The 15,205-nt window shown below is 31.3% G+C and overlaps 1 protein-coding gene across 13 annotated transcripts in view; it reads right to left on the bottom strand.

Moving 5' to 3' along the window:
* LOC134714969 (myb-like protein W) overlaps positions 1-12,782 on the bottom strand; it is a 29,455-nt gene extending 16,673 nt beyond the window's left edge. For 2 of the 13 annotated variants that reach the window (XM_063576730.1, XM_063576739.1), the window contains exon 1: positions 9,475-9,560. The gene's annotated coding sequence lies outside the window, so the exon portion shown is untranslated. Of the gene's footprint in view, positions 1-104; positions 327-1,541; positions 1,866-2,686; positions 2,785-9,474; positions 9,635-12,761 lie in introns of those variants that run through there. The other 11 variants (XM_063576741.1, XM_063576735.1, XM_063576734.1 and 8 more) reach the window with 11 other exon arrangements.
* Between the last annotated feature and the right edge of the window lie 2,423 nt (positions 12,783-15,205).

The following is a 15,205-nucleotide window of genomic DNA, read 5'->3' as shown; positions in this document are numbered from 1 at the left end:
CAAACGATAGCTTGTGTGAAAAATTGAAATTAATATCTTCTTTGATATCAACTAAGATGTCAGAAAAATAATTATATAGTAAATCCAATATAATTCCTACCTACTTTTATATGTAATAACTCACTAATTGACTTCTGATTTCTTCATCACAAAAGTAATTTTTCTATCACCTTTCAATTAATTTCCATTTACAAAATCACAGTACCTTCTCGTCCATGTACCTTCTTAATCCTTTATCTTATTTTTCGATTTGTTTTCTTACATTTCTATTTATTTTTGTAACTTAGAAAAGTCGCGTTCAGGTGTTGAGTTATTAAACGAACAGTAACTAAAGATAATTACTAAAACATTAAACTCTCCAATAGACATTTAATATGACCATGGTCTTCCATTTAAATTCCAATTGGGCCTTGCATATTATTAACTAATTTCGGGGCAATTTATAAATATGATAGCAATGTTAATTTCCAATCTTCAAAGATAGAAAAACAAAGCATTTTAAGGCTATTAATTTTGAACTTTTGTCACAAAGTGTATAATAATCAAACCAATTAATTTTAAGAAAAACTTTCAGATTTCTTTTAAGTAGACAATTTCGTGATCTGACGTAGTAAATATTATGGTGATATATTATGATTAAATAAAACTAAATGTCTAATTAATGGAACAACAGGTCAAAAGTTGGAAAATTCAAAAGAAGTTTAAACTATTAGTTTAACATAAACGTAAATGAATGACCAAGGGTTAAGTATACAATATTCTTTAATATAGTTCAAGCATGTAAAAAGTTCCAGATTTTCAAGCAAGTGAGAAATTGACTTCTCTTTCTGGAAATTCATTTTACCGTCATCAAATTAGGGTTCTCAGACACATTTTAATTTTTTTAAATCTTTTATTTGACCTGCAAGGAAAATTAAAATTGGAAAGCTCTTTATCAAATGGCATAAGCAAACCTCAAACACATCAAACGAATGTCAATGATCTGTATTATCTGATACAGGTATTTCCATATTTCGAATATGCTGGATTAAACTTTGTTTATGCAATGGCTTATATCAAATTGTAATGAATACACATTATTTTTTTTTAAATGAATCTTAACAATCAATTTATCAGAGAAAACGTCGTTTTTGGAACTTTAGCTCTATATTTGAAAATGTGAGTTCAGAACGATTTTTTATCAATACTGTGTTCATGGTAAAAATAAAGTTAAATGTTACCCCCTTTTAGGAGAAAACACTCAGAAAAATGATCGTATATAGAATTATGTTGTCTTTATCTTTATAAGTGAAAATATGCTCCACAACTTTTTAAATCCATTTAAGATAATATTTTTAATATTATATTGTGGTTTTATATAATTTACATAACTCTATGGAAATAAAATAGAAATTACGTTCTACTAATTATTATAGATGTTTTGCTATATATTTTTTCATAACTTTTATAATATTAGTTTTATGAAATCAAACACATTTTGCTAAAGTTTATGTTTTATACTAGTATACTGTTTATTACAAAATATCATAAGACAGACCTACCTTTTCAGTGATTGTATATCATAGCTTCCAAGATGTTTGTGATTTTTCTACGGCTGAATTATGATCCCTTTAAGTTATGGCATATTAGTATTCATTGTAACACGTAGAAATATGTTCATTTATTCTTAAAAGATCCTACCGTTTCTTTCCCAATTGAAGATGCAAAAAAAAAACTTTTTTCAATAGCCTTTTATCTCATAAAGAATTAACGAGGATTTTTAAACCTATGTTTGTGCCTGTTTTCACACATGTTGTAATTGTTTTGGATTACAGAGGCAAAGTTTCAATTAAAACCAGAAGTTCTATTTAAAGACCTCGAATGTTAAGATATTTTATAAGTTTATTTATTTAAAGTGTGAATTACTGTAATTGTACGTTTTGCCTTGAATTAATGAATGTATGTAAATGATATTACATAACATTCCTAATCTTTTTAAGCAGAATAATTAAAACTAAATATTTAAGCAAATATTTAAATTATGCGAAAGGACACACCCTTTAACTACAAATATACACGTTCATCATTAAGGACAATTTTAAAAAAAACATTTAAGAAAGCCTCACTAGTCTGCAGATTTTGTTGAACGATATTTTACTGTTCTGTAAAAAGCGGTCTTGACATTAGCATCAAGGAGTTCATATTATGACACTCTCACTGTGCCCAACACAATGCTATTGACTGAGACGAGGCTGCGTACTTATACATTCCTCATAGCAAAACGCATCTTCGCTAGCCGAGGGTTACGATCCACTCCCGTTCTCTTCACGTGAAGTGAACGGGATTGGATCGTAACCCTTGGCTAGCGAAGATGAGACAAACGTGCAAACCTTTCTTGGCATGCATGGGTTTTTAAAGCAGAATGGGAAAAATGCAGATATAAATATTAGAAGATGCACATAATAGCCAACGAGATTATTCTAGTTTTATTTCCCAGTCAATCTTTTGTGGTTCATAGAAAAGATTCTGAAGAATCTGTAAATTATTGACAGCTTAGTTGTATGCGTTGGTTTCAGGTTTCATTATTTATAAACAATGTTTTTTCTCGAATTTTTTTAATTTTAATCTATAAATATGAATATTTGTTTAATCTACAATTGATATTAAAGATAAACGATTAATCAAACTCCAAGTTTGTGTATCCTACCTCTTGTCTTCCGAAAGCTCTGTGGTTGTGATGAAATATTGTCTCTTATTTATTCCTATCATATTGGTACTTATCATGATATAACAATATTTATATTAAGTCTTAATAAAAGTAAGTAGTCCCTACCTATTATTAAACAATATATAACACAAACAAAATTTACATTGGTTAGAAAGTCGACTAGATTTTAAACCGACAAAGTATTTGCTTTCATAAATATTTGAAGGACTTTTCTTATGTAAAATAATATTTTGAACTGAAATTAACCTGTCTCAAACTATCTGGGCTCCATAAAAATCCTAAATGGTGTATAGATATTCAGAAAAAAAATATATCATGTATCTAAAAACAACAAAGAAAACCAATAATGTATCGTGCTTTGATGTTGTGGGTCAGGACGTCGACGAAACAAAGAAAAGAATTCAGTTCATTGAAAACATAAAGCAACCGAAACTTAACAATGATATTTAGGCCGGAGATGATATGGAACTACTACAGTTATCTACAGGTCCCATATAGGGAATTGTATTTTCCAAAAACATACGTCTAATTCGCACGCATATCGGTATCTTAGGTTTTGCACAAGGAAAGAGAAGTAACTTTACTCGTGAAACATCAATTGCCGATGATACCCAGTCTGTAGCCAGTACTGGCTTTCCTTAAGGTGTGACCGAGGCTTAACTATGTAAATTCTATCTGTAATGTTCAATAGATATACAATGTGGTTTTAGTGCCAATGAGACAACTCTCCATGACTCCCCGGAGCCACAATTTATAAAAGTAAACCATTATATGCCAAAGTACGGTCTTCAACATGGACACTTGGCTCACACGGCACAGCAAGCTATAACCATGATGAAGGGCCCCAAAAATTACTCGTGTAAAACCATTCAAACGTGAAAAACAACGGTCTAATCTATATAAAAAACGAGATATTATACATTTCAGCACTAATCTATAATAGCGTTTTATTTTCTTAGCATTTAAAGATTCTTATGTGATTAAAATACTTTCTTGTCTTGTATGATATACTAGTCTTATTTGTATTAATTCTATCAAACAGTGAAAAGATATATATATATATATATATATATAACTCGTCTAAACATCAACCCAACAATGTTAGATCTGTAAATTTGCTTTCGCAAATTTTTGGTTCTTCCCTCGCCGGGATTCGAACCCATGCTACTGTGATATCGTGACACCAAATCGCCTGCACTGCAGCCGTCCCGCTAGACCACACGACCACCTGGGCTCTCAAAAAAAGAGCTTTCGCTGGCCATGTGTTACCTTTCCACGTCAGTTTTAATCTAGCGGCGTACTACAGTACATGATATATAAGGCATGAAGATGTTATTTTTACAGATCAGCTAAATTATCTATAGTAAAGGATCCTACAAATTAATGTAAGATACAGTCACAGAAAATAATTATATTCATAAGTACGTCTGAGTCAGTGACAACCCTACAACAGATGTATCCATCGGATCGCCATCAATGATGGTGATACATGGCTGTGTACATAAAGTATATACAACTCGTCTAAACATCAACCCAACAATGTTAGATCTGTAAATTTGCTTTCGCAAATTTTTGGTTCTTCCCTCGCCGGGATTCGAACCCATGCTACTGTGATATCGTGACACCAAATCGTCTGCACTGCAGCCGTCCTGCTAGACCACACGACATATATATATACATAAGTACGTCTGAGTCAGTGACAACCCTACAACAGATGTATCCATCGGATCGCCATCAATGATGGTGATACATGGCTGTGTACATAATGTATATACAACTCGTCTAAACATCAACCCAACAATGTTAGATCTGTAAATTACGAAAGGTAACACATGCCCACCGCGAGCTCGTGAATGTCCAAAATCTAGATTGTCGAAAAGGAAATGTCCATGATTCCTGAGTCATTTATTACGCGAAACATTAATACCTTACAGAAATAATTTTATTGACGGAAGAATCAAGGACATTTGACATAACTGACCGTGGACTTCAAAACATTGTTTTTTAAATATTGTCTCTGGAATTAAAATCCTATTACGTGCATTCATTGTGTGCCAGAGAGACCTCAGACAGTTGAACATATGGAATGTTCTTAAAGAAGGCATAAGTACATACCGAAAAGTCCAAACATGATTTTATTAATATTCAATGACTTAAAAGACGTCATAGGAGCTTTTAAAAATATCGCATGATTAGTTTTTAGAGTATCAGATTTGTTGGAAAAGCCCTTTTTAACTCTGTCTCTTTAAAAGAAATGCTGTAATAGTATGGTTGACAGCTTTATTCTATACCGCAATTAGCCTTTTAATAAATTTTTTCAACTAAAGGCTCAAATATTACGTGATTTCAATAATACACAATTACTGTCTTTTAATGAAGTAAATAAGTAGTTTTTCAAAACAACATATTTACCGAAACAAAAGACTGTAGTTGTTTTATTCCATATTCCGAGAGAAATGTATTTGATGGAAAATATTTACCAAAACCACTTGTACATCAAACGTTTTTTATCAAAATTAAACCCGCAATTTAAGCACGCGCGTTTTCCGCAATGAATATACTTTTTTCAGCGGGTGAATATGCTATATATTCAAAATCCCATTCATATAGAAAAACCTACTAAAAAAAAATATACTGCAGCTTGTTGTGTTAATTTCCTAAATATAGTAACGCTTTGTCAGCTATATTTTGTGCAATGTCAATTTCATCATGGAACACTTTTTTCACAGCCAGGGGTTCATTAAGGGATGAAAATAAGTTTGAAATTTGTGTTACCATTTAAATAAATATCTATCAATTATTTTTTTTAGTTGCAGTATAAAAAACAATATAAGGTAAATGTCAGAAAAATATGTGCTCGGCGCAAAACTGGGGAAGGGCTCGGTAGAACCTCATCCTTCCTCAGTTTCTCAGCCTCATACAAAAAAGTTGACATTTTTTTTTACATTGACCCACAATTGTATATATCAATAAAGAATAACATTAGAATGAACCAGTGTGGCTGTGGCAATTGATTGACAGATTAAATTCATCAATTGACTGGGACAATTTACGTGAACGTTTGTCTGTAACGACCACTGTTCACGACGTACCTACAATAGACATTTAAGGTTTCTAAACGCCTTTAATTATAAAATAATTCGAAAAATTAATCAGGAATAATCTTTATGTTTTGATTTATAATATTGATATATATCAAAACATCGTGTTATTTCTGATTAATTTTTCGAATTACTTTATTTAGGTGTTGAGAACCTTTGGTGACCCCATAGTTTAAGAGTCTTTTAAAAGTGCATAGTGAGCAGTTGTCGTTACATACAAACGTTCACCTAAATTGTCCTAGTCATTGGATGAATTTAATGTGTCAATCAATGGCCACAGCCACACTGTTTTGAATTTCATTCTATCTATTTTTACTGTTTACCGACCGTTTTATAACAATAATCAAACGATATGCCTTACAGAAAGATAAAACAAAGAACAACTATAAACAAAAAGACTGTAGACAAAAAATACTGATAATAGAGGAACAACAAATGTTAAAAGCTAGTTAATAGCCCAATTTCAACTTGTAAATAAAAGAAGTTTCACAGACTATAAAATATCGATTAGTGGACCGCAAACGGATTTAGTGTAAAGTTGACATGAGAAAACTCTACCCCATTGTATGCTGGTTTTGTATTTCCTTAATCTTTCGTTTTCTGTGATATGTTTTGTCGACTATTTTGTTTATTTTTTATGTCTCCTTTCTGTTGTTTGCCTGTTCTTTTTCTACTTATGAGTTTATATTGCTGATAGATTATTATTTGATTTCCTACAAATGTACGTCTCAATAATATGTTTTCTTTCAAAGAATAACAGTTAAAAAAAAATATGACAAGCTGTTAGCACCATTTAACATTTTTTTATTAATTCTCAATGGCCGACAAAGGACACAAATACCAGCCTACCAAAGCCTTAAATGAATCAATTGGTAGCTACTGGAATGTTGCTTCGTAAAAACTTCACTTCGACAAAAGTTGAGTCATCTCTTCAGTGTAAAGCAATGCTTTAAACCGATCATGGCTGAACCGTGGAGCATTTCCATTATTGTAATTTCAATGGAGTAAAAGACATCAAATGTTTAGTTACTTATTGAAATACCTCATATTTGTATAGTTGAAAGCATCCAGAGATTAGATAATGCTTATAATTGTTCTTACAAACCCTGCTAGTTGTCAAAATGCCTCATACAGATAAAAAACGAAAGAAGTGGAGCACAGTTTGTTCCCATTAGAAAAGCTACGTCAGCATTATAATCTGTATGTCAGCAATCTTCCATAAAGTACAGAAATGTATATTGCAGTTTAGGACGGTAAGATTGTAGGAAGCTTTGTTTAAAATTGAAAAGGAGACTTTTACAGAACGTTGATTGTTCTCTTTATAGTATTCTGTATAAATACTTATTCTTTGTCAATAGATGATGTTCATTTCGTTTTTGTTTTAAAGGAATACACATTAGATCTCAAATCCTTGCAATAGTTTGCTTCACAAACTCGGTTTGTTTATTGATCCTAGTACTTTTTATGAATATACTTATACATTGGTTTTCTCGTTTGCATTGTTTTAAATTGTCATTTCGGGGCTTTTAATGCTGACTATGCGGTATGGGATTTGCTCATTGTTGAAGGCCGTACGGTGACCCATAGTTGCTAATGTATGTGTCATTTTGATCTCTTGTGGGCAGTTGTCCAATTAGCAATTATATCACATCTTCTTTTTTATATTATATCGTTCAGTATTTTTTGTCTATAAAAAGTGAAAAATCTTAAAACAAGATATGAATGAGAATTTTACATACACATAATTTGTGTTCAGGCAGATCAGACATCATAAACCTGACCCTTGCCCTTAAATCAATCCGAGATAACCCTATACCTGGCCCTAAAATCTATCAAGGAACTATATCCTGATATTTACCTGGCCATAGTACATATACATGTCACTAAGAACATCCAAATAAAAAAAATCATGCATTACATTAAATATGAAACTCAATACCCTAAATATGAGAACAATACTTTTATTTTGAAACGGAATTCCCTTAAAGTAAAAACTCTGGAACTTTCATAACCTATAGAACTTTGACAATCTCGTTAAAACCGGCAAAGAGTAGCTCCATTCAATCCTTTCGACCTTATTTATTCCAATGCACACCGCCAGGTCAAACAACAAACTTTTCTCTGAGTTCAGACAAACTTGTGCATTGGAAAAGTTTTTAAAGCAACACTTGGTCTAGATAGATTAAAGTTATATGTATCGCGCATTTCCGAGAACATGGATTTTGAGACCTTTTTTGGCAGCATACTAAATTAAATACTGCATACTGTTCACTCCATTACAAACTTTAAAATGAATAATAGTTGCTATATGGATACTGTTGACTTCTTTTCATTACTTTCACTCTTCCTGCGAAATTCTTGTATAGATTTGCCTCAAATAAACAAAACGGGAAAATGTGCTTTGTCAAGGAGTTGAGAAATGTAAATAAAAATATTGCCAAAAGAAAAATCTGCATCTTGATGATGTCATTTTAAAAGAGCTATTTGTTTGATTTGTTTTTAGAATGTATGATTTATTCCTTGCTAAACAAAGATATATATGTGCTATTCTTTTAATGAAATAAGATGGACTTATTCTATCAATTAGCATATAAGTTTAGAATGGGGAATACTTATATATACAAAGTGTAAAATTGAGAATGGAAATGGGGAATGTGTCAAAGAGACAACAACCCGACCAAATAAAAAAACAACAGCAGAAGGTCACCAACAGGTCTTCAATGTAACGAGAAATTCCCGCACCCGGAGGCGTCCTTCAGCTGGCCCCTAAACAAATATATACTAGTTCAGTGATAATGAACGCCATACTAATTTCCAAAGTGTACACAAGAAACTAAAATTAAAATAATACAAGACTAACAAAGGCCAGAGGCTCCTGACTTGGGACAGGCGCAAAGTGTATATGCAAACGGAAGAAAAGTCAAAGCAGGAAGAAATAGAGATAGAATGTATATGCACTCTGACTAATCTTTTTTTTCCACATCTAAATTTATTCGCAACGCCTTGAAGTTGGTAGTTTCAAAAGTAACTCTAAAGCTCGGATTCAGTAGCTGACAACACTCAATTGATATATTTTAGTTTGGGAAGAGATTGTGTCGAGAAGATTCAGCAATAAAACTTTGATTAAAGGTTTGATATCCAGTACAATAAAAAAAAAATCGAGTTCTTTATTTTTGGTTAAGATTCCAACATAGAACTGTCTTTGCTTACAAGTTCAGAATTTCCGTTTCTCGTTAGTATCGTGTATGGCAGACAGTACATGTTTAGTTTCTATACAATTTAGGTTTATAAACGACTATAATTTCTCTTTGAAAACAAAACTTAAAAAATAAAAGGTTCATGTTACATTCTTATTTTCCAAAACTGTAAATCAAATGTTTGGACATGCACTTTATCGAAATTTCTATTCTAAAGACCTATAGCATAAATACAGATTGTATAATATCTTTCAAATGTGTGATACGAAATGCCTAACACAAAAAATAAAAGTTATATGAAAAGGAAGTGTGGCGGGATAGAAGAAACAGAGGCTTTCTAATTTCATTAAAAATGTCTCATTGTGTAATAAAAAAAACATAGTCAAATTGACTGCCATGAAAATTAATAGATTAAATTTTTTTTTTCAACAATTAAATGAAACAAACTGTAAAATATAAGATTACTTACCCCTTTTAACACTGATGGTATGATATAGAAAAACAAATGTCTTACTTACATATAAATTGAAACATATGGTCACATTTCAATAAATTTGATTTAAAACCAGTGTACTGTTTAGTTACGGTGAATCAATATATAAAGAAATGACAGTCTTTCCTAATCTTCTATGGATATCCCCGATTTATTTTCAATTCTAAGGTTACAAATGTCAAAGCTCATAAATTTAAGTCAGATTTGTTTTGATAAAATGTATCTTTTCTTACTAACAAACTTTGAAACACACATACAGTTTGATAAGAAATTAAATTAGACAAAAGTTCGTAAATTTTAAAGACTCTATGCATATGGCACTTTTGATTTTCAAAATATACACAAATGTGAATTGGTTTAATTATACAAACCGATACCCTCATTTGAGTGAGAGAAAATTCTTTTATGTTTGTTGAATTTCTATTTTGTTTATAGTATATATTTTTTTTCGTGAAATGTTTGAACTAATGTAGAGTTATTTATTGAATTATTTTGAACTGGCAATGATGTACTTCATAAGAGCTAGTCAGTTTGACTCATGTTTTAATGTTTATTGTATAATTTACTAACTGGTTATAGTATAACTATCACAATTTTTTTTCTGAAAAGTAAGGTTGGAAATATACAACATTAGATTTCGATAAAATACGTGCATAGTTACATTTATCACAAAAAAAAAAGATTTATGTTAAAGTTTTCTCTAATTTATTACTTCCCTACCTTCTAAAAACTCACGAATAAACCCCCAGACTCAGTTATGTCAGTGAAGTGACAGGCAAATTATAATCTTTATGTACAATCACCATATCATTATTTTGTTTGAATCAGGTGTGAAATCTGCGACAGCGGAAGAAAGGCAATTACTGAATTGCATCAAGAGATGATTTTAAAGCAGCTTTTGGTGTAATATTGATCGCTTTATAATTTAACAATCAAACAGAGCGTGATACTATCAACCATGGAGGTACTTCAGATTCTACTTTGGTCGCTTATAGAAATCTAGATACGCAATCCGGAAATATAACTCGTATAGTCTTAAGAGAATAATAATTATACCGTATTAAATTAAAAGGTTTTTGTTTTCGTGGGAGTTATTGCAATTGTCGATAAATTTAAATTACTGACTTATCATCTTCTATGACAATGAGTAGACAAATAAATATCTTATATAACTTCTTTAATCCATGCAAAGATCATGAAATTAATAATTCCAACCATTATTAGTAAGAGGTAGATCTCAAACAGCAGCTTCTAGAAAATAATGAAAAGAACCTTTACAAAGAGAATTCCTTATTACAGACTACACGAATAGTGCAATTATGTCCACCATCGCTTCATATCTTAACTTATTTGTGGAAATCGAAAGGTATAAGTGTTTATATATAGATATTTTATTCTGAAGAACCTATGTTGATTCAATTGTATACAGAAACACATAGACATGAATATAAATAATATTATAAGAAACATGGTGAGGTAACAGCAAACAGAGAAGAAAAGAATGCATAGGTTTGAAGGCTTACATTTTATCAGAGAGAATCCATTTTTATATTGATGATTCTAATGAGCTTACGCAGCTTTTTAAGTTTTGATTGTTTGAACGTTGCATGTTCCTCAGAAATTTCTGTTTCTCCTTTTTCTAAAAATTGAGCAATCATCATCTGCTGCATGCATTGCTTCTTGAGTAATTAAATCGTTAATGGTTGATTCTTACGTTCTGTCTCAATTCTACAACCTATTATACGTTTCTTTTTCAGTTGTTATTTGAAAAAAAAATCCCACTCAATAATTGTTTTCTTTTCAATTTACGTTAATATTCAAAAGCTCTTTTGTAATTATGATGCCCGTTTGATGGAAGTGTGTAACGATCTTGAATGGCTATACAGCCAAAGCACATGTCGATAGAGGACGAAAAAACCCTATACATGTCCCTTTCCTATATAAAGCTATGGAACGTTTTTTGTTTATTATTTTTTGTTTTTTTCTTTATCTCATGATGTGCATGTTTCACTATTTGATGATTCGTATTCGTTTCTTAAGGCGTCAGTTTTACATATAAGAAAGGAATTCAAAACGTTAATCTGTGAATAAGTTATTGGCGTGTTTTGTGTATTTGTGTGCTGGTTGGTGTTTTTTTTCTCTGACTTTCTTTCTTTTTCTATCTCTTTATTGTATGTGAACAAGCCTCCTACGTACATATAACCTTAATATTGTTCCTTTCCTCATTTTACAGTGCACTCTTTATCACGAAAGACATATTGATATGTACTTTAACATATTGTACATAGATCGTGCCTGATATGAATTCCGAGATCCATAGAACTTTACAAACGCTTAATCCTTGTTTATCTAAAATTTAAAGTATGTCTTTAACCATATGTACATTTCTTATAAACCAAAAATATACACAAACTTCCAATGCCTAAGTATTAATTGGCTTAATTCAAATATATGTTAATTAAACATTTAGTTCCATGGATAGAAACCATTCATCATGTTTTGTGCCAACCAATGAATGCAGGTTGGAGAATTTTTATTTAAAAATTTAATGATTTAATGTACACATTTTATTTATTTCATATCGATCACAGTCACTGACGAATATCATTAACAGTAAATAGAAATAAATGGAGTTGTGGAGACAGAATACCAATGCATGGACAGAAACGCAACAATACAAATAACTATACGACAACTACAGGGAAATACTATCTTTAACAACAGAGAGAAGTATATTCAATGCACCAAGCTGTTAAAATTGTCTACAGTTTACTAAAAGTGAAACAGTCAAACATATAAAAAATAATGACTAGACCATCAGCACCAAACTCTCTAAATTTTCTAAAAAAAACAAAAACAAAAAACATTATAGAGACAACCACTGATGGGATTCCTAATATGGGACAAGTAATTAAGATTATTGCTAAATACATCATGTTTTCCTGGTCTACAGAAGGGGTTTAATTTAGTTGAATCTCTTACTTCCGTAGACATTTCTAAACGCAGTCAGAACTCTTATCTGTTTTCAGGAAGATCTCCATCTTTCATTAAGTGAACACGTAAGTACTTTTGGCAAAAACTGTTTTGGAAGTATACTATATTGAACTATTGTTTCCCGTGACCCCTCCCTGTACAAAAATACAAAAAGTATTTATGGAATACCCATTTGTTGAAAGTTTTAACCATTATAATCGTATAAAATGAAAGTAACGATAAATGAAAAAATTATGTTTTGAATTTCTTAGAAAATATACTTGACTTACCTTGTTTAACCCATAGCAACATAGCATGTATGAAATGTTATTAGCTTCTCAGTCTGTATAGCTATTCTTTACGACAAGTCTTGGAATCTGTAGTGAAATCAGCATAAATTAATCTACGGCAAACGGAAGTTGGAACAATTAACTGAATGTACCAAACAATTGACTTTAAAATCAGTTTGATGTAACATTGATCGCCATTACAATAAGTCGAACAGAGTGTGTGTACTTCAGAAACGTGGTTGAAGACATTTCAATCCATTATACAATGTATAAAATTGACGTCATAAAATAGGGTAGTTATAAGCAAAGAACTTTTGTCTTTTGCACTGAAAGAAAAGTTTACACATATTTATTTATAGTAGTTAAGGAAACAAGTTATTGCAACTTATCTTAATCCTTTTCCACTTTGCGGGTGCGAGTCCTGCCTTGAAGCGGCATTACCCTGCTCTTTTTTCGAAATCTACAAGGATGTGTTTTACGTGCTAGAGATATGTCTCTCTCTTAACACTAGCCAGCCATAACCGTCTCCTTCCGATGAACTATTATCGTATCGCAAGACCATACTCGCAAATGGTGCCAAGGGAGAACCGAAAATTCAGCCCTGAAATTTTTTCCGCGGAATGGGGGATCGAACCAAGAACCTTTGTGTAAGTAGTCCGATGCGCTAACCAATCAATTACGGTTCTCCATAAAACAAATTATTATTTACATTGGTCCGAGAGATTGATTATAATTTAAAAGGACCAGGAGAAACAGGGTTAAGTTAGGCCCCAAAATCAAATTCGAAGGACGAAAATATAGTCATTATAATCCTATTCATAAATAATTTTAAATAATTTGCTGACTTTTATTTCGTCATTATGATATCATACTTTGATCCTAGGATTTTCAATTATAGCAATGCCAATATATGCATGTTTCTGATCCAACCGATATAATATTCATATCTGTAAAATGTAAAGCATGTGCATGTCACAACAAAGCATGTCTTTAACCTTTTACACTAAAATGTCTTACGGTTAAATAAAAAATAGCATTAGTGGTAGAAAAGACAAAAACAATATTGCAGCAAAATAATAAGTAAATATTATGGGAAAGATTTCTTATGCTCAAAACCGTTATCCATAATGGTTGACAAATTGATACAACTAACACGAAAAAAATATATTTTGAAACGTAGCGTTTTACATAATGGTACTTGTGTCTGGAAAATATATATTATATATATATATACCTCAGAGACAAGTTCCTGCAGTTTTGCGAATAAGTACAGACATGTTTCACACTTATATAGAAATTTTCTTAAAGAAAGTATTTCAAAGTTAATAAGACCAACAAAATAGAACCAATGGCATATATATAAAAGGACGTCAAGTATAACATAAGAATTGTGCTAATGTTGAACGCAATACTTCTATCACTGTCTGTCCACTTGGTTTCAAAAATCAAACCAATAGCAAGTTGTGTTCACTATTGTTTAAATAAAATGCGACCATTGAAAATAGTCTAGCTTAGAATCTGAGGTTGAATGTCAAACAAACGCTTAATCTAATTATTTTACTATAGAGCTCCCCAGTCTATATAGGACCAATCGAAACTATTTATAGGAGTAAATTCTCATCGAGTGTTTCTATTGTTACCATACAAGACGCTCAAGTATAAAAACGATGATAATTGAAGCTGGTTATTACTGGAACAGATAACAGTTATACTAATGGTGTCAATCTATAAAACGAATTATTTATTGTGTATATTACTTACACGCAAGCATATTCATATGCATTTCCGATTTCTTAAAAACCACTGTCCGTAATACAATATTCAAATTTGTTTAACACTTGGCTGTTACCTCAAATGATCAAAGTCAAACTTAAATTAAGCCTCGGCACCCTTTTTTCGTTCGGTGATTCCTGAATGGCTTTAGGGAAACAATTCAGGTTAGATCTGTACTTGAATATTCAATGCTTGAGGAAGCCCATTCTTTGTGGATGTACTTAAACAAGCTGCGTGTAATGTTGTATACGTGGTGTAAGATTATACAAAGGTTCTGGAAGTGTCTCGCATACTATTTGAAAATGCCAATCCCAAAATATATGTTTGCATTCTTAGAATAATACAATTTTGTATACATGTATATCGATAATACAAGAGGAATATGATAGCAGTAAAAAAAGTTAACACTTATAATCTTGGAAATGGTAATGACTATATTGTGTTCTCTCTTATTCTAATTTTTCACATTCTGATGCCCCAAAAAAGTTGGGAGAATACGTATTTATCAGATTGCTTTTTTTGTTATGTACAATGTATACTCGTAATTAGAATTAAACAAAAGGCATTTGAAAATCCGAAAAGTCATAATGATTCATTAACGAATGAACAGAGGTAACGTCTGTCTGTCGCCAGTATAGACTCTTTTTGGACACGTGACATACACATGCATA

Source organism: Mytilus trossulus, chromosome 4 (assembly GCF_036588685.1).
Source record: "Mytilus trossulus isolate FHL-02 chromosome 4, PNRI_Mtr1.1.1.hap1, whole genome shotgun sequence".
Classification (NCBI taxonomy): domain Eukaryota; kingdom Metazoa; phylum Mollusca; class Bivalvia; order Mytilida; family Mytilidae; genus Mytilus; species Mytilus trossulus.
The sequence above is the reverse complement of the archived record's forward strand: the minus strand, read 5'-3'. Positions and strand labels throughout refer to the sequence as shown.